The sequence below is a fragment of the Apis cerana genome, linkage group LG10 (genome assembly GCF_029169275.1).
Source record: "Apis cerana isolate GH-2021 linkage group LG10, AcerK_1.0, whole genome shotgun sequence".
Taxonomy (NCBI): Eukaryota; Metazoa; Arthropoda; class Insecta; order Hymenoptera; family Apidae; genus Apis; species Apis cerana.
The window spans coordinates 8,477,477-8,497,903 of NC_083861.1; the positions used below are offsets into that span (position 1 = coordinate 8,477,477).

Here is a 20,427-nt window from a genome sequence, read left to right on the forward strand (position 1 = left end):
TCCTCTTCCACCGCTCCCATATCTCGCATATACATCCGTCTTTTTTTATCGGCCTCTTCTTCTCTCGCGTTCGCCTCATCCTCTCTTTCTCACTCTCACGCGCACCGCCGCGTATACGCGCGTCATCGTCGCACCAACGCTCGAGGATGATCGACGCGAGCGAATGTACGAGGCCTCTCACGTACGAGCACGCGCACAGAGACGAGGCCGTTCCTTCATTCGGTCGGTTCGTTCATTCATGCCTCGGCCACACGTTTCAACAGTGTAGTCTGCCCGGCTGAAACTGCCCCCCTCCCTCTCCCCCGCCATCCAACTGCCGCCACCGATTTTCCTTCTGCCTCTCGTTGCCGCTGACGTCGCGAGCAACGCAAAAAAAAGGAGAGAAAAAAAAAAATACTCTATTCACGGGCCGACGCTCTCGCTCGCGCCAACATTTTCTGACGCGTCCGCGTCGTCGACAGGGGGCGGTTTTCCCCGTCACCCCGTCACGCGCGGAATGCTCGATGAATGAATTCTCGAGAGACGATTCTCCGCAGTTTCGTTTCGCGAATGGAATCTCTACAAAATTTAATCCTCCTTCCCTAATTTATTCGGCATACGTCTTCTCTTCGAGTTTTTCTTTTTCCTCCCTCTTTCTATCTTTAAAAACGACGAAATTTCCAAGGATATCTCGGATGGGATAATTACTTTAAATCGATTCGCTCGAAAATTATTGGACCTCTTCGCTTCTTGCACCAACCGATCGAAAAAAAGAAATCAACGCTTCCTTCTCTAAGAAAGAGAAGAGAGAGAGAGAGGGGGTAAAAAAAAAGTGGATAGAACGGTTTCATTGAGAGGATCAGCCGGGGCACGGAAGTCGCCTCGTAATACACCCGGTTTTCAGCGGAATAATCGACGAGGATACGTCGTAGGATTGGGTGGAAGGCGAGACGTAATTACGCCGTACGCTCGAACGCAAACACTTATTTAACAACGTCGGTAATTTCTGCTCGTGTCCCTCCGTTCCCGCGCCACAACGATGTCGAGGATGTTGCCTCGCTGTGATTAATGTGAAACTTCTTGCTCGCGGGCAAGGCTAAAAATTTCTTACGGGACGTATTTCCGCCAGCTCTCGGGACCATTCATAAACTCCCTCCTCCTCGAGATATCGAGAGGCGAACGATGGAAAAATCGTTTCGCCGATATTCATTTTTAATTCGAGAGAGCAGTGACTCGACTCTTTCAACGAAACGCACTAATAATACAAGGCTCGGTCGTTTCGAAATCTTCAACCGTGGTCGATCTCCAAAGGGGAATTCGTTTCGATTCCGTGGAAAGAATTATAAAAAGAATTATAAGTGGGGGAGGGAGAAAATTATTTCGGACAGGAGGATTATTCGGAAGGCAAAATCAAACGGAAACGCTTATCCCGGCGTAACTAGAGCGTGGATTAATTGGAGAGTCGAAGGGTGGTACGGAATAATTAGAAAGCTATTAGGAATAGAATGACTTCGAGCGAATTACCATATGATTTATGAATCCGTTGGAAAGACGACGCGTCGCGAGGAGAGGTTAAGGGATCAGCCCGGTTTTACCGAGTAACCAAGTCATAATAAACGCGGCTGCGATTATAAATCAGCGTCAATCACTTGTTTGGAACAAGTGTGTTGTGCAAAACACGCTTAAGAATTTATCAAAAAAAGGAAAAAAAAAAAAGAACTTCTCGAAACAACGATTCTCCGTTATTTATTCCCGGACGGAGTGGAAATTTTTCGACGCGGAAATTTCACGATGAAAAATATACGAAATCCGTGAAATCGATATACACACGAGGGATCGCGATGGATGAGCCAAATTATTGGTTCAACCGGTGCACGTGGAAAATTTACATCAATTTTCAAATATCATAATACACACCGATGCATAGATCAACAATCGTAGAGATAAACGTTCGTTCTTTTTGAAAATACGTTCCGACGGAAAGTAAAATTACTTTTAGAGTTCGAGCCGATCTTTCGAAAAATATTTTATTATTGGAGGAGAAGGGGGTGGGGGAATGTTGGAGTCGATAGAGAAGGAAAGATATGGATAATTTTATCGTGTGGAAATACGAAACGATATGGATCGTAAATTTTGAACCATGCCTATTGCATTTTGCCCCGTTTACTGCGTACAGTTGTGTGCGTACACGAGGGCCTCCTCCTCCTCCTCCTCCTCCTCCCTCCTCCTCCTAGCGGTCAGCCTTCTTTGCCAACCGGTTGCGCGGCATTCGTTTCGATAAATTAACTCGGGAAACGTTTCGCCGACTTTGTAGAGTCCGGATCTTGCCTCCTAATCACGGCCAACAGGTGCGTCAACCGATAAACAGCCGGCCAGATACTACACTGGTGGTGGGCGAGGATGATTTTCGAGAAAGAAGAGATTTCTCTATTATCATTAGTCTTTATCTCCAAGAAGAAGAAAAAGAAAAGGAAAGAGAGGAAAAATTTATTTCCAAACGAGAAAATCTGATATCGCGTTATTAAAAACGGCGAGATAAGATCGAACGCGACAACTCGTTCCGATCGCTTTTTTTTTTTTTTATTCCTGAGAACGAACTGGTTTCCTCGTGTGTTTACTATTAAACCGTGGGAAATGAATTTCGCGCTACAATTTTAGTTTATCTCCCGCATTCTCCTCCGATTACGATTCTCTGATAATCGACTTTTTAAACCACTCGTTTCTTCAACTCAATATTTATCCTTATCTCGCAAGATAACGGCGAAAGATACTTCTTACCTCTATCTTCCTTAAAAAAAAAAAAAACAAATAAACAAATAAATAAAAGAAAAGAGAGAAACATCGAGATAAAGACATAGAAAACCGGGAGACAATCGAAAAAAAGACCGTAAAACTCTGCGGAGGTAGAGGAACGGAGTTGGAGGCAGCGTCCGAAAGGAGAGGCCGACCCCGTTCGTGTCCCATTCACAAATCCGCTCGGTCGCGAGTCTATAATCCGCTCGGCCGGACTCGGCCGAGAACCCGGAAGGGAGCGCGAGAAAATCGTAACCGTCGATCAGCCGGCGGTGGATATTAATAAAGGCGGAAGGAGGAGCGAGATGGAAAGGGAAGGAACGAAGAAAGGCAACGAGAGCATCGAAGAGGCACAGCCTCCGCCGCTCGGAATAATGAGACGGAGGCGCGAGCCAGGCCTTTCAAAAGGAAAGAAATGACACGTAGAACGAGCGATGAAGAAGGACGAGTCGAGAGAAAGGAGTCGAGAGGAGGAGGAGGATGATCGCAGGAGGAAGGAAGTAGCCTGTCCAGAAGCAACAACAACAACAACAACGACGACAACAACGCTTACGGTGTTCGATAGAGTGAAAGAGGAGAGGAGAAAGAGAGAAGAGAGAGGAGGGGAGAAAGAAGGGGAAGATGCATACGTAAGAAACGGAGGAGGATGGAGCGGATGATAGAGAGCAGAAGCTGTTCCATGGTGTACACTTGCCGAAGGCTGGGCAGGTTTTTGCCCGTGTTTTTTACGCCGTTTATTATAACTAGGAAGAGGCGATGTGCGTTGCGCCCGATCCGATATATACAATGAACGCGTGGAGAAACGCGTTCGATCGGGAGCCGTCCTCTTCTAAGCCTTGGAACAGTTATTCTTGGCGATTTTTTTTCTTTTCCTTTTTCTCCCTCCCCGAGGAAACACCAGAATATGCGATTTTCGAAAATCTATCTTTAATCCAACGTGAAGATCGGGTGAAATTGCTTTTGTACCGAAAAAGGTGCGACGAAATAATAATAATAATAATAATAATAATAATAATAATAATAATAATAATAATAACGAGAGAAAAATTTCGAGCGAATTCTATACGCGTACCGCGAACTCGTTAAGGAAAGAGCGGCGGTCGAAGTTGAAGAGGAGAGAGAGAGAGAGAAAGAGAAGAGGGAAAAAAGGCGAAGAGGAGGAGGCAGGGTGTTTCAAAGAGGCGCGCGACCGCGCTCCGAAGGTATAGTTTAAAACGCGAGAGGTGGGATGGAGAGCGTGAGAACGCATAAACTTATAAGGAACGAAAGAGAGAGCGAGGAAGGGAGAGATACGGAGAGGCAGGCCGTGCTCCTTTCCTCGCCGCTGGAAACTGCTCCTTAGGAGAACCGTAGGATAACCTATCCGTAACACGTCACTTCCTTCCAGTGCCTTTATACCTATCTTTTTCGCTCATTTACTCCGCATTTTTACTCCCCCCCTCCCGCCGCCTCTTTTTCTTCCCCTTTCTTAAACGTCATCCGTTTAGAAACGAGCGTAAGGTGTAACATGCTTCTCTCTCTCTCTTTCTCTCTCGGAATAGAAATTATTTTTTCTTTCTGGGATCGTAAACTTGCTCCTTTCGTAGTAAAAGTAAGACTGATCTTTGAATTTTGGTATTTGCGAAATATACATGTAAAAAATAAATAAAAACGACACCGTTACTCTCGAATCTTGGTTTAACCTTGTACAGATGGATATATTAAAAAAAATACGAAAAAAGCGGCAATTACGACGATGGTTGGATACGAATCAATTTTAATAAATAACTCTTGATTCTTTCTCCTTAAAGCGTCGAAATTCGGAGTACCGTTATCCCTGCATCACGCGATATATTTAAAAACGGGAGCCTTTTCATTTTATTTATACGTCGAATGAGTCAGTTTCGAGAGAATTTCGCTGGTCATGCTTGCCGCAAGAAAGTTTCCTTTTCACCTAAATGGAGAGCGCACTTTGGTTTATCCACTTCACGGTTGCTCGAATAAATAAATAATTGATAAGGGTGAGAAGGTAAGTAAAAGGCAGTCCGGGTTAAATACACGATATTATTTTCTTTCGGGATTAACGTTTATGGGACGAAACGAGCGGTTCTCGCGAAAACGATTCCAGCCGGAAGAACGCAGGTGTGAACATCGAAAGAGAGAGATATCGACGGGGAAACACCCCTCGATTCGATCGATTCAATTTCACGTAACGATTGAGTAAGAAGAGTCTTTAACGATCGAATACCGGTCGAGGATATGTATATTCGTTGAAAATCTAATTAGAATCGTATTTATATTTTCATCATTATCTGTCCAATCAAAAATAGATTCTCATCAATCATCATATTGTCAACATTCTGCACAGCTCTAGGATTATTTTATAAATATAATACAATGGAATCTTGATATTCGTCGAATTTAATATTTATCATGAAAAATTTCTTATCGCGTGATTCACTTTTTCGCTATCACGACAAAATTTTCAATAAAAGCTAAATTTCTGCTTATAATTTTATTCATTTAAGTTCCGATTTAAAGTTGAAAATCTATTATTCTTTCTTTTGTTCGTAATTATTTCGTAATTAAAAAAAATTGATTATGTATTTGTCTTATTTAATATTTCTCTTTAAAAATATATATATATATATAATTATGGTATGAATGAATTAGAACGATGAAAGAAACGTTTTCGGACGAATCTGCGGTTAATTTAACATGGAAATTTAATTTCTCCAATCGTTGCATAATTTTCCATTCCGCGTGATTATCGATCACCAATTACGCGTCATTAATTAACAGACTCTTCGAATGTCAATTTTAACGAGGTTCGTGGAGGGAGAAGGCGGGGGGAACGGAAGCATTAAGAAGAAGGAAAGAAGAAGAAGAAGTCACGGTTACGTGGCCGTGGGCCATGCGCTCGGTTGCTTGGGGTTACCGGAAGTCGAGTGACCGTAGCGGGGCAGGTGAGCCCCGATCCCTCTCCCGATTCTCCTTCTCCTCCTCCTCCTCCTCCAACCGGCAGTGAGAGAAAGAAAAATGGAAGGAGAGCCCGTAAAGGAAGTGACGTCGTACCGCGGGGCTCGTTCACGTGGCCGCAACAAGGAGAAGGTGGTGCGCTCCACCTTCTATCACCTAAGAAAACGGCCCATAACTCTTCTCCTCCGTCCTGCCGCGGCTTCTCGCGTCTGACAATGGAGATTGCGCGCAAATGGATGGGATCGTGATAGAGTAACGCTCTAACTGATGCCTTCTCTCTCTCTCTCTCTCTCGAGAATTCTATTTTTGCCTCGATAAGAGTAGACGTTGATTGGAAATTTCGTGCGAGATCGCTCGCTGCGTTACTACCTCGGAATCCAGAGAGAAGAGGATTAGAATAGAAGGAAAAGATTCTCCTTACTATAGTGGATACAGGCGTGTTCCTGTGTCTGCAAATTTCCCTATGCTATTTACTTATTATTATTTGAAATAGACTCGAGATGTTTCTCCCGCAGCGATGATCGAACAAAAAGATTCTCTCCCTCTTCCCTATCTCTTTCAACGGACAGATTCTATTTTTACCTCGATAAGAGATAAGATGTACTTCGGATCCATCGAAATTTCCATCGCGATCCATCATGATGCTGCATCATTAACTCGGAATCCAGAGAGAGAGAGAGAGAGATCCTCCCATCGGAATAATCGAACGTAGCGAGATATACGATTAGAGTAGGAAAGATTCGGTTGCATAATGGCCGTTAATGGATCGTAGACTCCAGGAGGAGGCGTGTAGCAACTCGTTAAATAACCGGCGGCTTTCTCGCCGAAACTTTGAGATTGGTGATTGTGCGAGGCCACCACCACCCCCACCACCCACCGCCACCGCCACCACCACGCCGCGAAACGATTGTCCCAACGACACGAGTTTTCTCTCGCAACGGCCGATTATTGCGGCACATCGGAACGCAGAGATCGTTGCGTGAAAGTCCGCCGTCCGTACGCGTCCGTGACAGAACGAAAGAGGAGGGAGGAAGATAGAGAGAGAGAGAGAGAGAGAAAGGCCGAGGCGAGAGAGAAAGAAAAAGAAGGAGAAGGGAGGGAGGAGGGAAGAGGCGACAGTTTCCGGTCTCCCTGAACAAGCGCGTTCACTCTGACGCTTCTCCGTCTGCGCGCTTGTGTGTGTGTGTGTGCGTGTGTGTGTGCTCGACTCGGTGCAACCATTTGGCAACCCAGATTTCCCGATAATCCACGATCCTCCATAATCGATAATGGGACGATCCTCGAGTCGCTCTTTCGTTTTTCTTTTCCTTCCGGAGGAACGCTTCCTTTTTTTCCAGATGGAAAAATTCTTCCATTCGAGTAACTTCAGGAAGATGGAGAACGATAAGAATAGGAGTAAGAGATGGACGGAAATTTTTCAACGACCTGGTTATTATGGAATTAATAGCTGTTGCTCGAAAAAGTATGAGATCACCTACTGTTCTAAATTCGCGAGTTCCATCGCTTCCACTGACTCACTTTATGCGGCGAAGAATTTTGTTTAACAAACACATTCCCTCGCGACGGAATCTCGCGAGGAATGGAATCGCGTTGTCACGATGCGTTTCCACGAGGAGACCTCCGTGTCGAAAAAGGCAGTAACGAAGCGGTTGATACGACGATCGAACGATGCACGGAAGCGGATTGCCCGTCGAAGCGAGTGCTCGCCTCGACTCCCACGCGCTCGCGGCTGCCTCGAGACAGGTGCGCTACTCGTGGCTACTCGATAACTAACCTCTACTCTTTCGGGAATTTTGCAACTGCTTTCGGGCAAAGAATCGTGCGAAAACAGAAAAATCTGTGACTTCGCTTTCGCGAGTTTCCAACTCGAGCGAGATTATAAAGAGAAAGAATACAAGAATATAATAAGTTACCGACTTCTCGAAACGGACGCAGCAACGGGACGAGATTTCGCGACGCGTAATCGAGAACACGGAAACGAGGAGTCGAGATTGGATGATTCGGTGGATTTCGAAAGCGACTTCGAAGTCCGGGTAAAAAGAGGAGGAGAAAGAGAGAATGACAAATGTCACGACCAATTAAACGTCTCTATCGATTAATTACGACCGATTGGATTCGACAAACCGCGCATGATCGATCGATTTTATCGGCGCTGAAGACAAATGAATAAACGTTTTATGGCTCGGCGCAGGATGCTCGCAGATTTCCTCCCTCACGTCCCCTCTTCACGTCCTTCTTATCCAAAACCGAGATCTCACGATCGAACAATCGAGCCGCGCACAAACGCGCGCCTCCTCCTCCTCCTCCCCCTTTTATTATTCACCTGTTTCTTCCTTTTCTCCTCTCCAAGTAATCGAGCCAAGTTGTCGCGACGGCAACTACGATTTCTTAAGCGGGTTTCGTGCAATTAACCGTTACGCAATCTCTTCCCTCTCCCCTCCCTTCGACCGATCGTATAAAAAGGAAAAGCGATCGACCGATCCGTTTATCAATTTTCCGATCTGCACACGCTGACTGACCACCACTCGTCAAAGTAAACAATCCAAAACAATCGATCGAATTCTGCAAATGATAATATAAACGAGTCTCTAATTATCCCGATTGCGTAAATTAATGACATTATCTCTCTTATTTCTAAAAATATAACAATCTCTTCTCCCGGTCATTAATCAGTCTAATCGATCAGAAATGGTGTCTCGTTTTAATTTCACCGGTTCGAGAGTCGAAGTCGAGCGAGGATGAGAAGAAGGAGGAGAAGGAAGATGAGGGGAAAAGAAAAAGGAGGAGAGAGAGAGAGACGCGCGCGTGTGGGAGGAGGGGAGCGCGTAGTAAGCGTAGTAAGACACGAGCGGAAGTTGGAAAGGGGAAGCCCCTTGTGGAGGCCGGGGAACCGGAAACGGCCGAATGCTCGTCACGAGGCACCGGCCAGGCCGAAGAAAAGCAGCAGCCAGCAGCCGGAAAGAAAGAGCGGAGAGGATATAACGTTAAAAAGGCCGGCGCACCGTGCACGTTCACAGAGAGAAAGAGCAATTTGGAGCAGAGGTCGGGACGCGAAACGAGAAAAGAGGAGGAAGAAGAAGAAGAAAAAAAAGGAGGAGGAGAAGAAGAAAGGGTTTTACGACCTGGCAGCCAGCAGCCTCCGTTGAACGAGCTGCAGATCAAAGGGCTCTATATATTAATTGATATTAATTGCTCCTTTGCGCTTGCATTTCTCTTTCTTTGCCGTAAAAGAAGTTTCCTTTTTTTTTTTATTCTTCCTCGAAAATTTGCACGATATCGAGACAAAGAATCCTTCGCGAGGAAATCTCCTCTTACTCCTTCCGAATTTCGTGAATTTCGTGACGGAAGGTATAACTTATCGCTTTATAATCGGGATATAATAATTTTTCACAAAGCATATCGAACGGATAACTTTTGATACCAACTGTACAAAGACGATCGACTCTGGAGAATAATAGGTAGATTCAACGGTGTTTACAATGAATCTCCAGACGATCACGCGCGTGCTCGGTACACGAATTACGAGCGTGTACGACACGGCCAATTAACAATCCTCGAACGATCGCGCTTCCCATAAAGAAAGGGAAAAATGAAGAAAGAAAACCAGCGACAGATGAGGAATGGAAAAAGCAAACGGAATAATGAAAAAGGAAAAAGAGAGGAAAAAGAAAAAAAGAAGAACCGTAGTACGCCTCCGAAATATAATGTAACCGACACTCGCGGTAAGAAGGAGAGAGAGAGAGAGAGAGAGGTTCGTTTGGTTGGAAGCAAACCGTCGAAGCGGGAGAGGGAGACGACTCGACGAAAGCTGACCACGTTGGCGGGACGAGGACGGTGCTATCCGTTCCAAGACGGTGGGAGTATGTCCAAGAATGAGTAATACAGCGGCGGCGGCCGAGTGGAGAGACGGTGGGGAGGGACGACAAAAGGGCAAAAGATAGAGGGAGACGGGACACTAATGAATGACTACAAAAGGAACAGGTATAAGGGAGACGAGAGGGGAGGGGAGCGGTGCGCGGAGGGAAGGGATACGGTCGGTGAGAAGGATAGAGGCGGTGAATGGAACGGTGAACGGGGGAAGAGAGAGAGAGAGAGAGAGAGACGCGGGGCGCAATGGGACGGAGAATGAAAGAGAAGGAGGGGAAGTACGGGTTGACGGTAGCACGCACGCCAAGGGGATAGGAGACGTCCAGAGGGGGTGAGTTATTTTGGTGCGTGTATCGAAATCAGAATGCAACAAGTGACACATGCGTGTGTCTACTGTCGTGGTCGGAAACATTGCTTAAAATCTCGTCTCTACGCGCCTCTCTCTCTCTCCCTCCCTCTCCCCCTCTTTTTCTCCCTTTTTTCACGGCGTTGTACGGCTCGTGCAGCGAACATACACTTCTAACTTTAGATTGTTTGCTATCGGTCGGCTCAAACATACGACGGACCTTTGGGGTCTGGTCTGGCCTGGCCGAGAGAGGCGGCGACAGCAGAGAGAGCAGTTGCTGTTGCAGCTTTTTAGGGGAGATTCGTAGAATTGTGCTTTTCGGTTATACTCCATTGCACCTAATTTACCTCCACTGGGGTAAACTGAACGAAACGAGGGGAACGAACACGGGTGGAACATTTTAAACTTGTCAAAGTTTGAACGCGCGAGATCGTGGTTCGATCATCTTTGCGCTCGAGGCTCTGAGAAATATTTCTAAATATCCTGAAACGAGAGAAGAAAAAAAGAAGAGAGAGAGAGAGAACTGGTTTTAATTAAGCGGCGTTCGAGTGTAAGCAGCGTAAGCGAAAAGAGAAGGGTAAAGGGAATACGAGACGGCGCCAGAGAGCTCGGGAAGAATTAATTCCCGCGGAGGTGTTCTCTCTCTCGTCCCGAAATGATGTTCCGAGAAGCGGAGGCACAGTTAGCGAGAACGAAGCATTCGTATGCAGCGTGCCGGCCGTGTAGACGATAGGCGATCGTGCCTCGCCTGCTGCCCGCTCCTCGCCGTCCCGTTCATTCACTAACTCGCTTCGTACTCCAGTACATTATTGTTAGACAACTGCCCGTTTCCGGCGCTATCGCTTCTACGTGTTTCTCATATTTTCGTCTTCCCCATTATTGCTCCCTCCCACTCCGCCCCCGAACCCACCTCGCTCCCCCCGAAACGAAATTCTCGCCAATTTTCACCGTTCCTTTTTTCCTCTTCACCTTTTCGGAAGGATGAAAAATCTTACACGCGCATACGGTAAAACTTTGTTATATATTTTCGACGATATCGCGCAGCATTCGATTAAAAGTTGTAACGATAAATTACGTAACGAGACATTGAAAAAAGATATAAAGAGGAAAAGGAAGCGAATAGAGGAATAGAATTTTTGAACGAAATAAGAAACGAAAGGGAAAGGGGGTTCGATCGATTGGTGTAAGAGGGGGGAGGGAAAGGAGGAATGGAGAGGCTGGTTTTTCGCGATCCACCGAGCTCGACATTACGATCTCACACCTGAGCAAGAGAGCGTGCCTTTCGTGTCGCGCGGTAACAGATCGTTTCCGGCGCGCGTAGAGCCTCCACGCCGGAAGAATTATTCAATGGCGTACTCGCAAGCGCTCGATGGGTCGCTCAGTGCCGAATTAAGCCTCTCCTGATATACGTTAAACCCTGGTCAGTCATCAAACCGAATTCATCCCGATAAAAAAATGTAAAATAACTTCATCCAGAGGAAAAGAAGAGTGGCCTAAATTTTTGCCTTTTCGTTTCCTTTTCCGTTCCTTCTATGACAGAACTTTCTCACGCGAGAGGAGCGAAGGATGTTTAAAAAAAATGAGACTGAAGAAAGAATTTCAGGTAACAAGATTTTGCTATTTTTAACGGTTTTACTTTTGCGCCGCTCGGTAGATTCGGATCCTGTAATGGCCAGGCACAAGGATTGAATGAAATGGTACTCGAGATAGGAGATAGCGTGCATCGATCCACCTCGTGGTTCCACCGTTCTTCACGGGGGAAGCGGCGTAAGGGCCGTGGAGGATCAGCTTTCGTTTCCCGCCTCGTGAATAGAAATGACCATTAACGAACTGTCGCGGATTCTTAGCGCAAGGAAATCCAGAAATTAAGCTTCCGGGCGGGTTTCGAGATAAGATTTATCGCCGTTGTACGAACCGATACCGTTGCATACGTAATAACGCCGTTCGAGTAAACGGGAAACTTTCTAATCTCGGGTCTCTCGGGTGATTACGGCCTCTTTTCCCGTTTACCCGTTTGTCATACGAATCGATCGCGTCGAATCGAAATTATAAAACGAGAGTTAAATAAAAGCGAATGAACGTTCATCCAATTATAACCTTCTGATTTCTAAAAAATACATAAATCGTTTGCAAACTTTCGCGTGAAAAAATTACATCGAGTCTCTCTACGTGAATCTCTCTATTTAAAAAAAAAATCGGAGGAATCGTAAAGAATGGTCGCGAAATGCGGTCGAAAATCCATGTCGTTAAACCCATATCATTTCGGCTCGTGTTCTATTTCCGTGGAGGAGAGAAGATTCGTGCTGGTTCGAAAAGGGGTACTCGTCGAGGTGGCGTGCACGAAGCCGACACGTGTGTCCCCTTAAGTGTAAGCGTATCGAAGGGGGAGGGGAGCTCAAGAAAAGCGGATGGCGAGGGAAAAGAAAAGAAAGAAGAAGAAGAATAAGAATAAGAGGAGGAGGAGGAGGAAGAAACGTGGTCACAGAGAACGCAACAAGGTGGAGCAAGAGGTGGAGGAGGAGGACGCACGAGGAGGGAGTTCGCAGAGTTCTGGCTGGGTGAGCACACGTCCGGTCATTATCGGAGCTTATCTACATGAGCACACCTCAAACGTACCCAACCAAACCTCGTACGCGGCTAGAACCTCGCGGTACCATTGTGCTCTTCGTGTTTATAAACCGCGTCCCTGTCTCTTTGGCCGAGTGAAAAAAAAAGACGGAAGAAGAGGACAGAAAAAGGAAAGAACAGCTCCGATTCTTCTTCCAACTTACCGATCGAAAAGAATCGCGATCAACGAGAGTTACTGACTTACCTGAAACAAAAAAAAGAGCGAAAAGTTAACGGAACGAATATTATTCTTCGTTCCAAGGAATGGACGAGAATGCATCCTCTAACGAGATATATCTCTTCGTCGAGATTGTTCGAACAGAAACGATCCCGATTTCCTTCCATCGTGGCGCGTTCTTGCGACTTTGCTGGAGAGCGGTTCAAAGGAGAGGGGGAGAGGGGAAGACGGGAGGGACAAAGAGGGAGGGGGAGAGTCTAATTTCGGCGGTGTCGGGACGAAGCGAGAACGAGACGCGTTTCGTCATCGTGGTCGTTGAGTTACGTCGGCGTATCGCGAGCAAGTGGAACGACGTTGCGGATCGTTTTCGAGGCACAGAGGTCAGCCACGACCTGCGCGAAGAGGGCAGCAGCGAGAGGTGGAAGTACGCTTCGGTGCCCTCGGCGTAGCGCACGATGAGTCGAGTCGAGTCGAGTCGACACACGGAGACCGAACCGAAACACGCTCGAGAAAATCGACCCTTTCCGAGCTACCGATCGGAAATTAACTTTATTACACGGTGTAAGAGTAGACTAGCGATTATTGGAACGAGTTAGGGGATAATTACAGAAAATTGCTAATAATATTGCTGGTTATCGAATTAATCGAATGAAATAGAAGAGGAAATTTCCATCGAAACGATAAACCTTTTTCGCATATTTGCGAAACTTGAGCAACGATGGAAAGGAAGGGAAGAAGGGGATTCTGTTCTTCGTTGCCATTACGTTCCTTAGAAATTAAAGATGTATATATAAATCCGAATCTATTACGTACAATGAATCAAGAGTCGCACATCGAGAAGACTCACTCGTCTCTCTAAAGTAAAGATCTCTAAAAAAGGAAAAAACGGACCGTATCGATATCGACGAAATTTTATTATTCGCGTATTCTGGCCGACGAGGATGAAATTGGCGGTACGAATTCGCATGGTTGGACGTAAACGAGTTTTTTTTTATCTTGGATCGCGTGTACGAAGTTGGTGAAAAATCGGCGGTGGTCGGCGATGCGTGAACGCAAGCGTTGGGGGAACAACGACGTACGCAGGGGCCACAGGTAAAAGAGGTCGTCGTTGCGCGTTCCTGCGCAACCTCGACCAACGATGGCTCCTCGCCGTAACACGCCGAAACGCGTGCACAATGATGCCGTACACAAGCGTTATCTCCCATTGTCTTCCACCCTTTCCTCCGCCACAGCGCTCGACGCCATATTTCGCTCGGCCAGCTGAGGGAGAGAGAAAAAGAGAGCGAGAAAGAGAGATCCCTCCTGGTTTAATTAACGATCGGGCTCGTCGCTCCATCGACCTGCACCTTGTTTGCACGCTCCTCTAGCTTTGATCATCCTTCGCCATCTTCCTTTGCAACGGTTCGGAAAGGGGATATATTGGGCTTTAAGTCGATTCCTACAGTGCCCCCTTCCCCTCCTCTTTTTTAGAGTCTTAAAATGAGAATCACACGGTTGGACATATCTCTATCGTCACTTCAATCGATCGATCTTTAAATCGTGTGGAAATGTATCGAACGCGACCGTGTTCAAGGTAGCACATTTTCCATTTTCCGATGGAGCAAGTTGGCTTGTTTATCGCACTCTAGAAATCACCTGTCAACTTGCTTACGACAACTGTACCGTTCACTCACCACTACCAACAACTCATCGCTGTAAAAGTGAATGGGAAAAAGGGGGAAGGGAGGAGAGATCGTGCTCGACTCTAACGATTCTCCTCGAGCGCGGAGGATCAGCAGGCAACCGACAGGAAAATCGGTCTTAATCGGCGATCGAGCGGCCAACTTCCGGCGCCATCGATCATTCAGCGTCTCGCGACTCAACGCCACCTCCTCCCCCTCCTCCTCTCTCTCTTATTTTCTCAACGAACCGGAGTCTGAATGGCCTCTCTCTCCGCGCTATTCCACGACGCCTGGCCTGTTTTTTCTTCCTTCCACGCGAGCGGAAACAAGCGCAACACGGTGAATTAAAAAGTTGTAATCGCGAGGTGGTGAATTGGAATCGGCGAAAAGGGAAACGGGTCGGTCGCTCAATGAAATCGCTCCTTGGCTTGCGCAACCCGGCGCGTTCCAGAGCGGGTAAAGAAAACCTCAATTCTTCTAGATAGGATCCTAGATAACTGAAAATAACGTACGGTCCATTAACTATCCCGTCCTTTCTCCGTGCAAGTGGGAAGGAGGGGGTATGGAAAATTGGCGGAAAGGTGGTGGAAAGCGTGAGAGAGTTGTTACGTGGTGGACGGTGACGCACGAAAATCGAATATCGCGATTCATTCGCGAAACCGTGTCACGATCGAGCAACAGGGGAACGAGAGATCATTAATGGAGCGTGAATATGAAAGGATCGACCTTAGATTTCATCGACGTCGGTGGAAATCGAAACGGTCGGCTCTCGTTTCCCCCGATATTAATCCCTGCGACACACACTTTCCTTTTTCGTTGTGGGGAAATATTTTTTGAGATCGAACGCGAGGCGAGCTTTCACGTTTGGTAAGCGAAAAATGATTGGCGAAGGTAAAGCACAGACGCGATTTGGTGTTTTATAGAGGGAGGCGTGCGAAGAAGGAAGAGAAGAGTGTCTCCCGCATGCGAATAATGGCAATAAACGAGCAGGGGCGCAAAGCAACGACTAATGATAGCTCGGGGCGACGATTAGCGCCTCCGTTGATCCCAGGACAGACTGTCTTCGACGCCTGACGGCGATCAACCGTCTAAAGGCTTATTTGCCTCCATTTAATTAATTGCCCTCGGCCTATCCTCTCTGCGGAAGCTCCTCTGCTGCAGCACGCGCACAGAGGACCGAAAATCGCCTCGATTATTAGCTACCTCGTCGAGGAACCGGATTCTCATCCGTCCAAGATCTTTGCATCGAGTCTTGCACACAACACGCAGGAAAATTCGAACCGTTTCGAGGACCCGTCTCTCCCCATATGCCGCCCAACATCTGCCAAAAAATCCACCACCGTCCAACCGATCTATCCACTTTAAAAAAAAGAGAGAGAGAAAGAGAAAGAAATGGGGAAGAAAAAACGACGAAGAGGAGGAGAAAAACGAGGTAGGGCCGAAGGTAGGAAAAAGGGGTTAAAAGTCCAGAAAAGTGGCGAGGGTGAGAGAGAGAGAGAAAGAGAGAGGAACGGCGAGCCCATAAACCGAGAGAACGTCGGCAGAGTGGCATAGGTAGGTTAGGTAGGTAAATGACGTATAGATGCGTATCACGCACAATGCACGCCCGTGGGAGCCTGCGTGCATTCGCTCCCACGCCGGTTTTGTCTGGACGAGACCGACAGAGACCAGCCCTCAAACTGCTACAAAAGGGTTCTCATCGCCGAGGAGGCCTCCCAACGTTTCGCCAATCCAGTTTCCCGCGCTCCCGTGGACCTCTCCTCCAACGCCTAAAAATGGCCCCCTTCTCCGTAAGCGCGTTTACTTTTCAAATTTTTTTCCTCCGGGAATCGCTCGTCCAAGAATTTTCTCGTTCCGCGATATCGGCGGCCGAGAAGCCGTGAACGCGCTCGTTGATGACCCTATTGTAGGCAAATCAGAGGAATCTCCTCGGGTTTTTCCTCGTGGCGAAAATAACGTCGCCGTGGCGTCACTTGTTGCATCCTTCTCCGTCTGCGTATCGCGTTGCGTTTTCTTATTTCTAGAATTATCGCAATCTCGTCGAAACCTCGCGAGCCATTTTTATAACAGCTGAATTCCCTTTCGTTCTACGGACAGTGCGTTGTTGGACAGGTTCCGTACACGTTGGTTTCGCGTCACGAAACGATTGCGGTGGGTAAAGGAAGGGTTAAATTGGCGATCGAGAAATAGCCAGGGTGTGAAATAGTCCGTTTTTCATTTTTCAGGGATTAGTCATCCTGTTCTCGTGTCTGCCATCCATTTTTCCACCAAGGCGAGAAATCGAGGAATTTTACACGCGAAATACAAGGCTCAAGTTCGTTCGCGATGGATTGATGTAAAGATTCGCGTGTCGAGAGACGATTTTTTTCTCGTCCGATCGAGGGGACCTGGCTGTCCTCGAAAAGGCCAAGGTTTCGTATTCGATTTAGCCTCTGTGACTTATCGTGTACTCGCTATTTTTGTCACGTATACGCCGAGTCTTATTCTCAGCTCACTTTTGCGAACAGACGAAAGAGGCGCTGGTAGCTGCACTTCTAAACTATTCACCCTACGAGATAACGACCGTTTCAGCAACGAAACAATAATAAAAGGGAGGTAGTCAGGCGAGAGTAAGGGCAGCGCACCTGTGACACATTCTCACGTGCGTCTGTCGAACACCTGTAACGCTCGGCCCGTACCGATCGGCTAACCCTAGCGTTTCCAATTTCCCACATATATTGACTGTTTAATAAAAGGGCTGTGACGAGACAGGGTGTCGATTACCAACGGTTCTTCTTTAAGTTAAATTCTCTTCGAACGTTTTCTCGAATCTATCTAGAGATAGATAACAAATCCGATGGAATTTTCTTTCCTTAAAAGTTACGAACCGAGTTTCGAAGACACGCTTTGATCGAACGAAATATCGAAATCGGAATCAAAATTATCCAATAACGTGAAATAATTAAATTAAGAAAGGGATATAGTGTCGAATATCAATGGTTCTCCTTTAAATTAAACTCGAATCTATCAAGGATAGATAAATCTAACAAAAATACGCGAACAAACGATAACAGACGATAGAAATGGAATTTTTCTTCCTTAAAAGTTACGAACCGGATAACAAACGTTTCGAAGACCCGCTTTGATCGCACGAACGAAATATCGAAATATGAAGATCAAAATTATTAACGTGAAATAATGGAATTACATCGCTCGAATGAGAAAAAATTGAAATTGATGGTAGATCGTGAAATTGAAAGAATCGTGGAAAGAAAACATGGAAGGAAAGAGCGCAGCAACGTTGTACGTGGCGTGTATCGGCGACGCGTAGTCGTTGGCACGAGGGGACCAATGACGTCACCGTGTCACGCCTCGGCGATCACCTGTTCCGCCATTAACATTAACCCGCCACTGTTATCTGGCCAGGAACAACGAAGGAATCCACCCAAGTCTCGTCCACAGGGGAGGAAAGAACGCACTTTCCAGGGAACACGGGAACGCAATTGTCTTTTGCCGCACATTAACATGATGGCCGCCATTCGAACGGCACATTTCGGCACATCGTGGCCGCCCCTCCCGCTCCTCCTCCCTCCAGCCTCGCCACGCTTCGTTGCACGCGACACAACCGTGTCGCTTTGTCTCGAATACGACACAGGATTAACCTGTGTGTGCTAACAATTTTGTACATATATGTGTATAAATGTGTGTGTGTGTGTGACGGTTATACGCCGAGGATCGGTTTCTTGGTAACAAGTGTGGTTTCCAACGAACAGGATATAATAATCGTAAGAAGATGGGTAATTACTACTCGTCGATCTTCCTCCTTGGTAGTTGCTAGGTGGTCAATTACGAAACGTTTAGATATCCCATAATTTCTGGTTTTGGATATCAACCATTTTCCAAGTTTTTCCAGGTGTCGTGAACGCAAGATCAAAGTGACGATGCACGAACGAACGAAGTGAGAAATTTTCAGATTTTCTTCTCTTATTTTTCTTCGCGAACGGAAGATCGTTTCGTTCTTTATTACAGTACGTAGTTTATCTGTATTTTGCTTTTTATAGATTCAAATTGTTGAGATTCCACGGCTGTATTATCCGTTGCGTGAAAATATTTCGTAGAAAGCGACAACGAATCTCCCCACCCCTGCTCCCCTGTACGTCGGCCCGATGAACACGATCGAGGCTATCTCGCGCTAATTGTTTTTCATAAATTTTCCTTTTACATGCTCCGTTGGACGAGACGAGCCGCGTTCAACCTTCTTAACTACCCATTTACATTATTCAATCCTGATTCTCTATACGACATCTTCGTACAAATCCAACAAAATACCCTTAAGCTCACAGGCACTCGTGTGAAGACGATCAAACGTTATTAAAAATTTATTTCTCAAATACTAGAACTCCATAATAGAACTCCATTGTAACGTAGAAATCGCAATACCTTTTCCACTTGGGAAGCTTAATTGTTCATCCGCCGATTGATTTTGTATAATAAAATTGCAACCGAATAACGAGATTAACGGATGTCCGTATTCAATATCTTGTTCCTCATCACAGGTGTAAGCTTCTCGTCGCGTTTCTATTTTCGCGTATATCTTTTCCGTTAAAATTTCGACCAAAACTTTTTCGCAAACTTTTTCGTTTTATTCTAATCTTGAGAGGCAGAGGCAAACGTCCCCGTTTCCGAATCGCGCCGTTTACATCTGCGACAGGTGCAATTTTTCGTGCAATAATCTCCAAGAGGGGCCCCATGCAACCTGCCGATTCTGCAACGAAGCCTCTGTAAACGACTCGACAGTGGCTCGTTACGTGTCCCAATGGTCGGTAGAGATCGAGTCGGATAGGCGAGCGAACGTCACCGATCGACTGCTCGCTATCTCGATATCAGGAATCGATCGATTGTAAAAATACGTGACTCGTTACAATCTCTTTCTCTCTCTCTCTCTCGAGAAAACGATCATTCCGCTCCGAAGAGAAAAGGAAAAAGAAGAAGAGGAAAAAAAGAAAGGAAGGAAAGGAAAAATTAAGAAACGATTTCAACTATTTGAATTTTTGTAAGAAAAGAAAAAAAAAAAGGAAAGAAATTGATCTCGAGAATATATATATTCGTTGGAAAGATGTTATTATTCGCGAGCGGCGAGAAGAAATGGGAAACGAATAGAGGAAGGAGGAGGAGGCGGGAGAGGAGGGAGGAGGCGAGGAGAAGGAAGGACGATAAGAAGATAAGCGAGGAGACGGGAAAAAGAGCGAAGGAGAGGAGAAGAGAGCGGGGGAGAGGAGAGAGAGGAGCACAGGATCATCGAGGATTGGACAAACGAAACTCCTCCCGCGTTATCTGCGTCCAACCTGCACCCACGCATCAATTCACCGGCGCGAGAGGCAGCAGCGAGAGAGGAGAGACACAAGGAGAGAGAGAGAGAGAGAGAGAGAGAGGAGCGCGTATCGGCGCGCGCCAGAGAGGGAAGAAGCGATCCTCCACCATGGCTCGCATCCTCGCGCAACGAGTTTACCACTGTGGATGTCGACCGGCAGCCATGACCTCGTACGATCGTGGCTGACAGCGCGAGTCGTGCAAATTCGTTGCGCAAAAGGAAGAAAAAAATGGTTTCGATCTCTCCTCGATTAAATCCGTTTAAAAAAACGATTCTCCGCAATCGCCCCCCTGAATCGAAATAATATTTCCATTTTGATCCTCTTCGGGTTCATGCATCTTATGATCCTCCATCGATTTCTTTTATTCTCCCTTCTTATTTTTCTTTTTTTTTCGTTTATCACGAAAAACATCGAAACTACCACGACAAATTGCAATTCAAGCCAATTTCGAAAGGAATAATTTCATAAATCCGTCCATCGCTGGCCCGTCCGCTCGGCTAAACCGAAGAGAAACGGAATTTCGAACGGCCGGCTAATAAATCGGAGGAAAGTGATCGCAGGGACACAAATCTCTTTGGAATAAGATGGAGGAGGAGGGAAGGAGGGGAGTTGGCTGGGTACGAGAGCTCTAACAAGGATGATTCGAGGTTGTCCACGTTAAAAGCCGGCTAATTGATTGAATTTATG

The 20,427-nt window shown here is 46.4% G+C and overlaps 1 protein-coding gene across 5 annotated transcripts in view; it reads right to left on the reverse strand.

The window, feature by feature from the left end:
- The window catches only part of LOC107993111 (ETS-like protein pointed), a 107,482-nt gene that overhangs the window by 44,298 nt on the left and 42,757 nt on the right, over positions 1–20,427 (reverse strand). The gene's annotated exons all lie outside the window — the stretch shown is intronic.